This window comes from Podarcis melisellensis (assembly GCF_964234715.1).
Source record: "Podarcis melisellensis genome assembly, chromosome: 6".
NCBI lineage: Eukaryota > Metazoa > Chordata > Lepidosauria > Squamata > Lacertidae > Podarcis > Podarcis melisellensis.
The window spans coordinates 30,044,948-30,057,556 of record NC_138538.1 but is presented as its reverse complement, the minus strand read 5'-3'; the positions used below and the strand labels follow the sequence as shown (position 1 = coordinate 30,057,556).

The following is a 12,609-nucleotide window of genomic DNA, read 5'->3' as shown; positions in this document are numbered from 1 at the left end:
CTCTTTTCAGAAACATTTCCAGCTCTGCAATATGCCCTTTTTGCGGCGCAGATATCAGAACTGAACAGAGCATTCCAAGTGCCTCTTCTCACCCTGGCATTTTCCATGTGTGGCAAAGCTTGAAAAGAAATTTTAATTTCTGCAGACAGGTTAAGAAAGCTTGGAGCTATTGGTGATCTCTTGGCCAATGTGATTAGGTCAAGATCACGAAATATTCCGTTCAGCAACACCTCTCCCAGCCACTCACATGGGGTGGTGCTGAGTATGCATGGCAGGAGCAGCACCATGCTGACTTTAAGAAGCACTTTGGAACACCTGATCGTTTGTGAGGTGCTGACTTGCTGCTATGTTCTTGCAGCATAAGGGCAAAGATATTCACAAAGCTTTAGAGCAGTAACACTGGCTTCATCACTTAGAGTGCAAGCCTCACATTGCAGCGTAGGCTTTGTGCACATGACAATTTATTCTAGAATCAATGGATCAATAGATCTATTCAGACATTTTGGCACCTGAAGTAGACCCCAAAATTGTGCCCCACTCCCCGCCAGGGAAGAAGGGGTGAGGAAAGGTTTATATCAAGAACAAGGGGTGAAGGAAGATTGATGTTGCAATCTGCTGTCCCTGTGAATCCTGCCACCTGAGGCAGTCACCTCTCCTTGCCTCATGGTTGGGCTGGCCCCGGATCTATTGCAGATTTGTTGCCCCTGAAAAGTGCTTCTTGCTCTTAAAATGTTGTTTGTCTTCAACCACTTGCACAGCAGGTCTTCACTACATTTACAGGAGGTGGTAAATGGGCAACTTCTGAGGGAGAACTCTTTAGCCCTTCAGCAGATGGCAAAGGCAAAGCGCTGCCCTGGAATAATGGGTGAGATGCTGTTGAGAAGTACTCTTTCCACCACCAGAGAGGCATCCTTCATTCAATTAGAGTTGTCAGCTGTCTTAATTTTGCCACGGCAGTCATGAATAAAGAAACATTGCTTTCAGGACAAGCAGATGTCTTGAATTTGTAAGGTATGTACGTAAAAGGAAATAAACAGTGTTTGAACTGTTCAGAAATACAAATTCTGTCTTCTACACAATCCTCTCACATCTGCCCCCTATCCCACTAGCACACATGGCTTATGACTGAATTGCTATCATGTCTTGCTCAAAAAAACCCTCCAGGCACTTTGAAGAGGTCAGGAGGCATTTTCTTGAGTTGGCCAGTGAGATTTTTTTATTTCCCTAGGTGATTGATTTTTTGTTGATGTTGAGGATCATATTTTTTTTTTACAGGTTGTTGTTGTTTAGTCGGTTAGTCGTGTCCGACTCTTCGTGACCCCATGGACCAGAGCACGCCAGGCACTCCTGTCTTCATTTTATTATTATATTTTAAATGACCTTTAGGACTGGTGTTTGGCATTAGTTCTCTTATTGTGGTTATGTATGCCTAACTCAACCCCACTCCTTGGCCTAAGTGTAACAGAAATGACCAATTGGCTGGGGAGAGGGCAACCTTGGTCTGGATTAGAGAGAAAGCTCCCCTTGGAAATACTACCTGCAAATTGTGTATCTAGTCCAGAATTGCCAAATCAACATTCCCAGCCTCACTATGGGCTTGTAGTGTTCTAAAGCAAAAGCTGCACATTATGTTCTGTTGGGCGATGATGCTGTTCTTGGGATACTGCACCATCCTTGAAATTGGCAGGCATCTGGCAGCTCTCCTTTCCTCACTTTGTTCTCAAATCCCTCTGTGAGCCCCGCTGCCTTCTGCCAATTTCACAAGCTGACAGAGAGAGTGAGAGAGAGTTTGCAAACGGCTGAACGTTGCCCTCACTGCCCATCGTTTTCTTCTGCCTCGCTTGCTGCTTTTGAGGACAAAATTGATTGTGGCATTAATTGGTTGCTCAAATTCATTGAACAGACACCTAATTGTGCTGGAGGACTGATACTGACACCATTCGAGAGGCCGCTGCCCTCATTCCCTTTTGCTCACTTTTTATGCCTGAACGGAGGGAGACCCTGCAATCATTTGGGCAAGTTGCAGAGGAAATGCAGGCTCATATATCTACCTGCTGGTTTGGAGCCAGTGGCAAATCCTTCTAAGTGTAGCCTTCCCTAAGCCATGACCCCTCTTCACCTTTAACACTGATCTCCCCCATGTTGCTGCTAATAATTGTGTGGCCTTCAAGGAGCTCTTTCCATCCAAACAATAATTTGGGCTCTCAGGAAATTAGCTTTCCCAGTTTCTCTGTTCAACCATGAACTCTTAAGGGCCGCACTACACATGATAATATGCATTAGCTTTTTAGTGCAGGTGTTCAAAATGCACATTGTATCGGCTGGGGCTCATTATTAAGGGTATCAGCACAGGTGTGTAGAGAGAGAATTTAACCCTTTTCTCCATTGCTGTAGTCCTGAGGAATACCGTTCCTCCGAAGCTGGTGTTTGCTTTGGCAGGAGGGAGAGGGAGAAAATTCCCCATTGGCACATTTAACATCACTTCTTGTTTGGTCCTGAATGGATGTCATGACTGTATGAGCCCATCCTGCTAGCTGAATTGGGGAGCATCAAGATCCCATCCCATCGTTCATATCTGTTGTCATAGGCATCCATGAAAAGAGAGCATGACATCATAGAGCACAATCAGGACCTGACAAGAACATAGATGAATATTAACTTTACAGGTGTTTCACTTAAAGGTGAGCCTCCCTGATTCACAATTTCCTGAACAATATACAAACACAGCCATCCTTCAAAATGTGCACTTCTCCAAATTTTTGCAATATTCATGTTAAAATGCTGGTAAATTTCCATGAGGACTTTAAAAATAGCACAAACTAAAGTGAAGAAGTGGACAACTCAATTTAAGATGGAAAAATGAGAATATGGGAAGAACAGAAATTGACAGATTCATTCATCATCTAGTCACTATATGTAAAAAGTTCTGAAGTTCTTCTAGGCTTTTGTAGCTCTGGAAGCAGTGCCTAGTTAAAGGTAAAGGCACCCCTGACTGTTAGGTCCAGTTGCGGACGACTCTGGGGTTGCACACTCATTTCGCTCTATAGGCCGAGGGAGCCGGCGTTTGTCCGCAGACAGCTTCTGGGTCATGTGGCCAGCATGACCAAGGCGCTTCTGGCAAACCAAAGCAGCACATGGAAACTCCGTTTATCTTCCCGCTGGAGCGGTACCTATTTATCTACTTGCACTTTGACGTGCTTTCAAACTGCTAGGTGGGCAGGAGCTGGGACCGAGCAACGGGAGCTCACCCCATCGCGGGGATTCGAACCGCCGACCTTCTGATCGGCAAGCCCTAGGCTCTGTGGTTTAGACCACAGCGCCACCCGTGTCCCTGGCAGCAGTGCCTAGGAGACTATATATAAGGGGGCCAGCTGAAAAATAGAGCAGGACTCCTGCTTCTTTAATAGTTTAGAACAGGATAGGCAAACTCTGGCCCTCCAGATGTTTGGGACTACAATCCCCATCATCCCAGACCACTGTTCCTGTTAGCTAGGGATTATGGGAGTTGTAGTCCCAAACATCTGGAGGGCCAGAGTTTGCCTATGCCTGGTTTAGAAGCTACTGTAGTAATTAAATGGTATATCTATTGATTACTAATTGTGTAGAAAAGGGAATTTGAGCAGGTGTAGCTTGCAAGGCTGTTTTATTATGGACACTTCTTTTCACAATAAATGGGCATTTGTTTGGTGCACTTGTTTGGCTGGGAAACCTGTGGCCCTCCAGATGTTGCTGGGCCCATAATTCCCACCATCCCAGACAGGCCAATATTTTAGTTTTGTGGCAAAACTACTGTTTTGGTCAGATTTAAACTATGGCTTCAAATCAATTTGCAGCCGTACAGAGAGACAACTGCCTCGCTGCCAGGGCTTCTGACACAATATAATGGTGGAGTAGACAGCCCCATTGATTGCTTTAGCATGCTGTGCCTGCAGCTGCTGTGTTCAAGTCACATGACTTCCTGAGATGCGCTGAATGCCAGCTTTGATTTACACGCTGATAATGTAACATTTTATGAGACACAGAGCTACAAACTACCGACGCAGGAGGACAGCCAAACAGAGAACACACGGACAAAAGCAGCAGCAGATTTATCCCCAAGTAAATGTTTAAATGCTTTTCTAGTGGAAGAGACGCTGTATTTGTGTCCACACTGTAAATTCTTGTTGAGATGAATTTCATAGAAACATTGAACTCTGGCTGAGTATTGCTTAGATATCTTTTTGAATTTACCAGTGCAAACAGAACCAATGGTTGGATTCTGATGAGGCTAGGTTCATAAGCTTGGGGTCCTTTTTCTGAAGTAGAGAAATTTTGGGATAGTGAAAAGTGGACAGGGTCCGAGTATTGACAGGTAATTTCAGATGGAGTGCAAGTAAGTGCTCTGATGGTCAGTGGCATAGCGTGGGTAGTCAGCACCCGGGGCAAGGCAAGTAATTTGCGCCCCCTAACCCGTGGATTTGTGCCCCCTAACCCTAATCCCCAGATGTTGTGCCCGGTGCGGTTGGCCCCCCCTGCACCCCCCACGCTACGCCACTGCTGATGGTAATGCGCATTATTTCACTTGTATCAAAATGTGGAAAGTGAGCATCATTGATTGACTCTGGACTGATGCTACCAGGAAATACCGTATTCCTGCAGAGGGCATTGAGTAAGCCTGAGTCCTCAGTTTACCAGGGTTGGTCGCTGCAGAGGCTGAAGGAGAAGCAAAAGGCCTGATGGAAAATAACAGCAAAGTTTGAAGAGCTGTGTTTCCTGGTAATCATCAGGCAAGGTAAATTGGAAACAGCTACAAATTGTGCATATACACAAATGAGCAAAGCCTTAGGGAAAGCAGTAAGCATGGGATACTCAGTGGAAGTACAAGTTTAGTAGATACCATTGCCTACAGATGCAAAGAAGATACAAACCAGAATAAAACAGAGACAAAGGACCATCTGTAATACTGTTCCCTATTATAATATTTTTTCTCTCAAAGGACAAAGCATCCGGAAAAGAGGCAGGGAAGTAAAAATGTTAAGATGCACGGCAATATGTAGATTTGAGACAAATTAGGACTATAAAGTGTTTCAGAGAGAAATAAAAAGGTGTGTGTGTGTGTGTGTGTGAGAGAGAGAGAGAGAGAGAGAGAGAGAGATATTATTGTGAGTTGTGGTGGGGTTAGGGTATATAAGGCCTTGAGTCCCTTCTAATCCCCTGGATCTATTAAGGGTTGAGATCTGGTGGAGGATTCAGTTGTTGAAGCAGCCAGGCCAGTTTCTTGGAAATGGACCCTAAGAAAGGATACTGCTCTGTGCCAGAGGGCAAATGGCTGGGCTCCCCTCCCTCACCTGGCTGGTAGTAAGAAAGACAAAAGCTAGAGTTGTGTGTATGAGCTGAACTAGAAGCAGGCAGAAGCCAGAGAGTGAGAGTCATGATCGATTTCTGCTTGAATCCAAGGCTGTGGCGATGGGAGGAGCAAGACCTTCTGGGGTGTTAATGCTGTGAGCCCCTTCATCGTAGGCTCAGGTTATGTACATGTGTAAATAAACCATTTTTCATAAATAACACCATTGCCCCTCATTCCAAGGAAAACAAACCCTTGGTAAGCACCTGGAACCTCCTGGAATCTCACACTGCTCAGAGAATTGGGATGGTGTGCAACATTACATTGAAGAATAGATACTTTGATATTTTAGTCCATAAGGCTAAAACTAAAGGCTTCTGACCTCATCATAGTTATAATTTCCCCATTTGCCATCTTATTGCATAACTGCCCATTTTGGAAGGTTGTGTCAGTTTGAATGACATGTATCTGGCTGGTTTTCCCCAGCTACTCTGGGCGAAAACATATAAAACATAGTAAAACATCAAACATTTAAAACTTCTCAATACAAAACTGCCTTCAACTGTCTTCTAAAAGTTATGTACGGTAGTTCTTTCTCTCCTTGACATCTGAAGGGAGGGCGTTTCACAGGGAGGGTGCCACAACCGAGAAGGCCTTCTGCCTGTTTCCCTGCAACTTTGCTTCTTTCTATGTTGTAGTTTGGAGTCATTGTTGCAACAATAAAGATCAGGCCTCCTGGCTGCTGGTTTGCTTCAATATCTTGGCTGTAGTCTTGTTTGACTGTCCCACCTAAGCCTGCGGAACTCACGGCTGCACGGTGAAGGCTGCAATCCTATTTCAAAGGGGAATTTTACTTCTTCTGAGGCTAACAGCCATCCAGAGGGGGGCAGTCCCCATTCAGATCTCAGTGGAGAATGAAGTGATAAACCTCCCCTTGCCATGCTGCCTTCACAGTGAGAATTGCGCTCCTCCAACTCCTTTTATTATTTATTGAAAATCAAGATTCATAGTTGCCTGGTACATAATTTAAGTGCACTTCTAATTTGGGTAGTCTCGTGATTGCTCTCAATAGGACTTGACATCTTGGTGCAGATGTGTAGGATCAGACTGCACATCTTGCATCAAATGACCACCACTGGCTTAAATTCATGCTCTTGTAAGGTGGAAAGAGGAGGGTGAGGCTGGGGATTTGCATGGCACAGAAGTACAAAAATATATTTCAGAAAAGTGGAAGTTGAATAATTTAAGCAGAATGAGAAATGTCCAAAGGAATGAAGTGCTACAATCCAGGCTGGTGTTTTTTTTTTTTGGTTTTTTTTAAGGGGCATGCTATCTTCTTTTCCCAAAAGGGAAGCCATGTCTGTCTTTTGCAGCAGAAACAACAAAGAGTTTTATCTTTCAACCCAGCAAAGGGTTGAGTCTGCCTGTCTGTGGGCTTCTTAATGTCAACTAATTTGAATTGACTGACTTGTATGGTATCTCTGCTTTCCTGTATTTGCTCGTCTTTTAATCTCATCTTGCAAAATGTCCCACCCCCACAAGATCTCTCTCTATTATCTTCACTGTCTGATGAAGTAGGCTCCTGTCTACAAGAGCTTATGCTGCGAGAAATTTGTTAGCCTTTGTCACAGGAGTCTTTGGGTTTGTTTGTTTTTAAATCTACTCTTAGCACTTCCATGAATTAAATCAAGATAGGGCCCTCCAGATGGTGTTGCACTACAATTCTCATCACCCTGACCATGGCAACTGGGGCTGATGGGGGTTGGAGTCTGGAAGGCCACAAGTGGCAACTGGAAGGCAACAAGTGTCCCATCCCTGAATGGTTAGAATAACTCTGGCTTGCAAGTAATCTGAATCATAGTCATACATAGACTCGATAAATGCCCTTGCCACAGTTGTTTTTGCTGTTTTGCAAAGCACTGTGTTTACATCAATTTACCTTAAGTCAGGCCTGGAAGGTTGCAAGTCCAAGAGACTGCTTTGTCTGGCTGTTAGGAGTTTTGTAATAGGATAATGAACCTCATATTCTGTGCACACTGTAGAGCTGAAGAATGAACCCCTATGCTTTGGAAGTTATGCATCACATGCGAGTTCTGCTAAGCCCCCCCACCCCCGTGTTGTGTTTTTAAAGGGATGGACCATCCCTGCTGTCCTGTTTAACACAATTGATGTCAAGATCACCACCATCTCATATTTCTTCCAAGGGCTTCAAGATGACACATCGAGGCTTCCCCTTCCCCTCACAACAGCCCTGCGAATTAGATTAGGCTGAGAGTTAGTGACTGGTCTCAAGTCATCTAGTGAACTTCACAGATGAGTTGGGATTTAAACATGGGCAGCCCTCAACTAGTGTGTGCAAAATAATTTTTTGAAAAAGCTAATTGTAGGCATGGGGTCTCCCATCTGAACTCTGATGTGGGGAAGTGGGTTTTGTTAAACTCTTTGCCCCTGCTGCAGCCCGTCTGGATTTTGTGCCTGCTATTTGCATTTGGGGTGAAAACTCTTATTCCTTTAAATGGCAGCTGTATTCACAATGCAAATCAGGAATATGGTGGGCTGGCAATCTGGATCAGAACTGCAGCAGGGGGCAGAAGGTATAAAACAAAAAACCAAAAACCCTACCTGCATACTATGGTCCTACTCCGGATTGGGATCCTTGCACCTGTGATTTACTTTCAAAAAGCAATTCATTCCAAGTACTAATTATATGAACGGTGTCACATCTAGTTTGGCCTGCAGAAATAATCTGATGCAACGGCATCACTGAAGTTAAGCAGAGTTGGGTCTGGTCAGTGCCTGAATGGAAGGCAGCTTGAGCTACTTGTGTATGCTTCCTCTAGCTTTGTGAAGGAAAGGTAGGGTATAAATGTAAATAATAAGAACAAGCCAGTTTTTAAGCTACGATTCTCTATAAGGGAGTTTTGCATAACTTAATTTTTAACCCAATATTTTATGGGAGTTTTCTCACAAAGATGAGATCATCATGGACTGCACTTTCTTAGAAATGGAACGACAGCAGCATCAGCAACAACACCAAAAAAGAACTGCTGGTATACATGAAACTCCAAAACTCAGACAAGGAAGAGGTTAAAGCTGTAGGATGAAGCCAGGATAATATTCAGATTCAGTTAAGGCTATATATAGAAAGTAAGGGAAGAACCCTAAGCTGGATTGATTGTGTTTGGAAGGGAACCAGAGAGGCTTTATCCAAACAAGCTGAAGGAATGCACCTTTGGCAACTGACTGTAATAATAATGGATATAAATAGTATTCCATAGCATAAAAAAACTCCGGCATTACAGCCATTGTAGATAAACAGAAAGGCTATATTTCTGATAGCCAGCCTACTAACTGCAGAATAATGCAACTCTCTTCAGATTATTCCAAGTAGTTTGTAGATAATGCTAGTCTTGATTAGCTGCTTAATTATCAAGAGGCTGGCTGATGTAGAATCATCATCATCATAAATTAACACTTTACAGATTTAAATAAAAGCAATATAGTTGGCAAGAGTGTTCAGCTTGAACATCTGGCCTGCATTGAAGATAAATCAAAGTAAATCCCATCAAGAAGAGAAAAGGAGTGTCAGTGTGCATGCAACCAATAATGGCAGTCTGGAGCTGGCATAGGACAAGGTGACACTGTGCTACAGTAGGGACTTAATGTTTATACCCTGCCTTTTTTCTAAGGAGCTCAAAGCAGTGTAAGTGGTTTCTACTCCTCTGTTTTATTCTCAACAACAACACTGCTACTAGCTAGGGATGATGGGAGTTGTAGTCCAACAACAGCTGGGAACCGAAGTTCGAGAAACACTGCGAGTTTAACTTCTATGCCACAGTCACATTGGCTCTCTTCTTGAGACATGTCTGAGCCACACAATAAAGGACTCCTCTCCCATGGGGAAGGTTGTAGAGAGAAAATGAAGTCAAATATCAAAGGATAAAAGTGGGGAAAGGGAAAGTGTTTTGATATTGTTGCAAACCACTGTGATAATTTTTTATGATACAGTGGTATCTATTTTTTTTATAAATACTATAAATATATAAAATAATCAAAGTCAGTCTAATTTAGCTATGTATATATCATCTGCTTGAGCAAAGTCTTGACTTTTAGAGCATGTGCAAAGTTCTTTACCGAGGAGTGATTCTGAGAGCATCTTTGGACCCCTGATTAGATGCTTTCAGGAAGAAATACTGTGTGTAGCATAGTGGGTGCAACACATGAGCAAGAGGGTGGGTGGAAGATGGTTTAAGAAGTTCATCTTGAAGGGTCCTACAGTGGTGTAGTTGGCCTTTGAACTATTTGAAAAAAATATATATTTGGATTTGTAGTATAATAATGCGCACGCACACACACACGTGTTCAGTTTGATGGAAGTCTAGCTTAGGAAAGCCCAGGAGGCAGATTTATTTACACAGTGGTAACACAGCAGGATGCTTTTGAATTGATGCTTTTGAATTATGATGCTGGAGGAGACTCTTGAGAGTCCCATGGACTGCAAGAAGAACAAACCTATCCATTCTTAAGGAAATCAGCCCTGAGTGCTCACTGGAAGGACAGATCCTGAAGCTGAGGCTCCAATACTTTGGCCACCTCATGAGAAGAGAAGACTCCCTGGAAAAGATCCTGATGTTGGGAAAGATTGAGGGCACAAGGAGAAGGGGACAACAGAGGACGAGATGGTTGGACAGTGTTCTCGAAGCTACCAGCATGAGTCTGACCAAACTGCGGGAGGCAGTGGAGGACAGGAGTGCCTGGCGTTCTCCGGTCCATGGGGTCACGAAGAGTCGGACACGACTAAAAACAACAACAACACCACAGCAGGACATAGGAAGAAATGTGCGAAGCATGGAGACTTGGATATGAAAAGAGTTTAGAAGCCAGTTCTGATGTGGCTGGTTGCTTCTTTCCCCTTACTTTGCAAGCTACTACTTTCAGAAGCGAAAGAAAATCTGTCATAAAGGCTGCTTCCGCAGAAACAAAGGCAAACCGTATTAAATTACTCATGTCTTCTCTCCCTCCCCCATCTGTTCTGTGGTTCACCTGCAGGGTCTGCCTCTTCTCCGTTCTCCCGAATGCAACAATTGCAGGGCTATTTCCTGATTTTTTTGCAATGATGGGCCAGATCCGAGATATTTCCAAGCTGCTGGTCCTTTGGTTTTCTATAGGAAAAAAATCTAGCGGGGTTTGCAGAGATGGGGACATGGGTGTTGCCAAAATTTATTTTGGGGGTATTATGTGGGGGCCCCCCAAAACCGAGTTATCTGTGACACAACTGGTCAGTTAATTATTTCTATTTATTTTTACTTGACGGGGGGGGGGGTAGCTAAGCCAATGGAAAGGGAGCAGCATTTTCCAGCCTAGTAGTTTGTTAAAAATACAGATGTGTCGGGGGCGCTCAGGCATATCCGGAAACTACAAATCCTGCAGTCTGGAAGGAAGGCGTGCCTCTTAATCCCAGATACAATACGAAGCGCCACTGTAGTGAAGCGAATGTACTCTGCGTGTGCTCAGAAGCACTCATTCCCCTGCATGTTCCTCCAGGGCTGAACCCCGGTGTAAAATAAAAGCTAAGGGCTGAGAGCTCTGCTTGTACCGCTTCTGCCCAGTCTGCAGGATCCCGGGAGAAAGACGAAACAGGCCGGCACGCCATATTTCTCTCTCTCTCTCTCTGTTTTCCACCCACAGAGGGGAGAAAACTGCCTCGGCGCTCAGCCGTCCGGAGGAGGAGGTCGCTGTTGCCTCGAGGATCCGAGCGCCCCCCTCGGGCGCCTCTCTCCGCCTTTTGTTCCCAGACCGCGCGCGCGTCACCGGCTTAGCGGCTGGGCGGAGAAAGCAGAGGAGGGGAGGCAGGCGGAGGAGCTTGTTGCTGCTGCTGCTTTCGGCGAAGGAAGCACCGTCGCGGCGTGGCGGCAGCAGCGGTTTAGCGGCCAAGCTGACCCTGTTTCGCTCCGGAGAGACCTGTCCGGGGAGCGCGCAGCTCAGGAGAGAAGACGGAGCGGGTTTCCTCGGGCGCGAGGATGATAAGCGACTGTGGCCCCAGAGCGCTCCGGGGCGCCCAGTGAGGAACCGGCAGCGCGCCTACAGCCCGCCGGGGATGGCAGCGCCGGCTGAGGCGGAGTCCAGCCAGCCCCTCGCCTCGGCTCCGGCGCCGCCGCCGCCGCCTCCCGAGAAGAAGAAGCTCCAGCGAGCGCCGTCCCCGGCCAGACCCAAGGATGTCCCCGGCTGGTCGCTGGCCAAGAGCCGTCGCGGCAGCCACCCGGGCTCGCCCGCCTCGTTCTCCTCCGGGAAGCCGGGCGCGGGGGGCGGGCACTCGCGGCGGGCTGGGGGCGCCAAGGATGGCCGCGGCGACAAGAAGGGCAAGGCCACGCCGCCGGCGGGGGCCAGGGGCGTCGGGAAGGGCTCGGCAGGCCGCGCCGGGGCCCGAGTGAAGGGGCGGAACCGCCTGGCCGCGGCGGGGGGCGAGGGGGCCGCGACCTCCGGCGGCTCCGCCAAAGGGTCGTCGCGCCCTCAGCTGCCGCTCGCCCTCACGGACAGCAGCTCGGAGGTGTCGGACTGCAGCGCCTCGGAGGAGGCCAAGCTGCTGTCGCTGCTGGAGCTGGGCGGGCTGAGCGGCGGCGGCAGCGACACCGAGTCGCCCCCGAGCAGCAGCGCCCCGGCCCAGCCCGCCAGCGCCTCCGCCGACGGCGCGTCCCCGCTGCCCGAGGACCCGTCGACGGCCGCCTCGCTGGCCAGCAGCCGCCTGCCTCTCAGCGCCTCGCTGGCCTTCTCCGACCTCACCGAGGAGCTGCTGGACGCGGGCGTCGCCCGGGAGCTGGAGGAACTGCGCTCCGAGAACGACTATCTCAAGGTGAGGGGCGCTGGGTTCGCTTCAGGGCAGCTCGGCGGGGAGAGAACGAGCTCTCGGGAGCTGCGCTTCCCCACAAAACACCCGCCGGTTTCCCCATAGCAGCATCGTGCAACAGATCCCCTCCCCGACCCCAATCTCCGAGCCTCGTGGGACAAGGGAACGGGCACCAAGCGGACGCAGGAGGGGCAGGCGTGTCCTCCTCCGAAAATAAGACACGCCCCTCCTCTCCCTCCCCCAAAAGGAGGACCCCTCCTTAACTAAATTTTAAATTAAACAGGTGTTTTTCAGCAAAGCGAAACATTGACACTCCCCTGCACAGGGAAGACATATTTTAAGCTTGCAGGCCGTTATCCCTGTGGAACATGTTGCGCATCCTCAAACATGACATCTCCCTGCAGCCCTGGTCTGCATGCCGAAGGTGCATAAAACAGCTTCA

General features: G+C 47.3%; 1 protein-coding gene across 4 annotated transcripts in view; it reads left to right on the top strand.

Annotated features, from left to right (window-relative positions):
• Positions 1-11,746: 11,746 nt before the first annotated feature.
• MTCL2 (microtubule crosslinking factor 2) overlaps positions 11,747-12,609 on the top strand; it is a 78,821-nt gene continuing 77,958 nt past the window's right edge. For 3 of the 4 annotated variants that reach the window (XM_081915923.1, XM_081915924.1, XM_081915925.1), the window contains exon 1: positions 11,747-12,173. The gene's annotated coding sequence lies outside the window, so the exon portion shown is untranslated. The remainder of the gene's footprint in view (positions 12,174-12,609) is intronic. The other variant, XM_081915922.1, reaches the window with a different exon arrangement.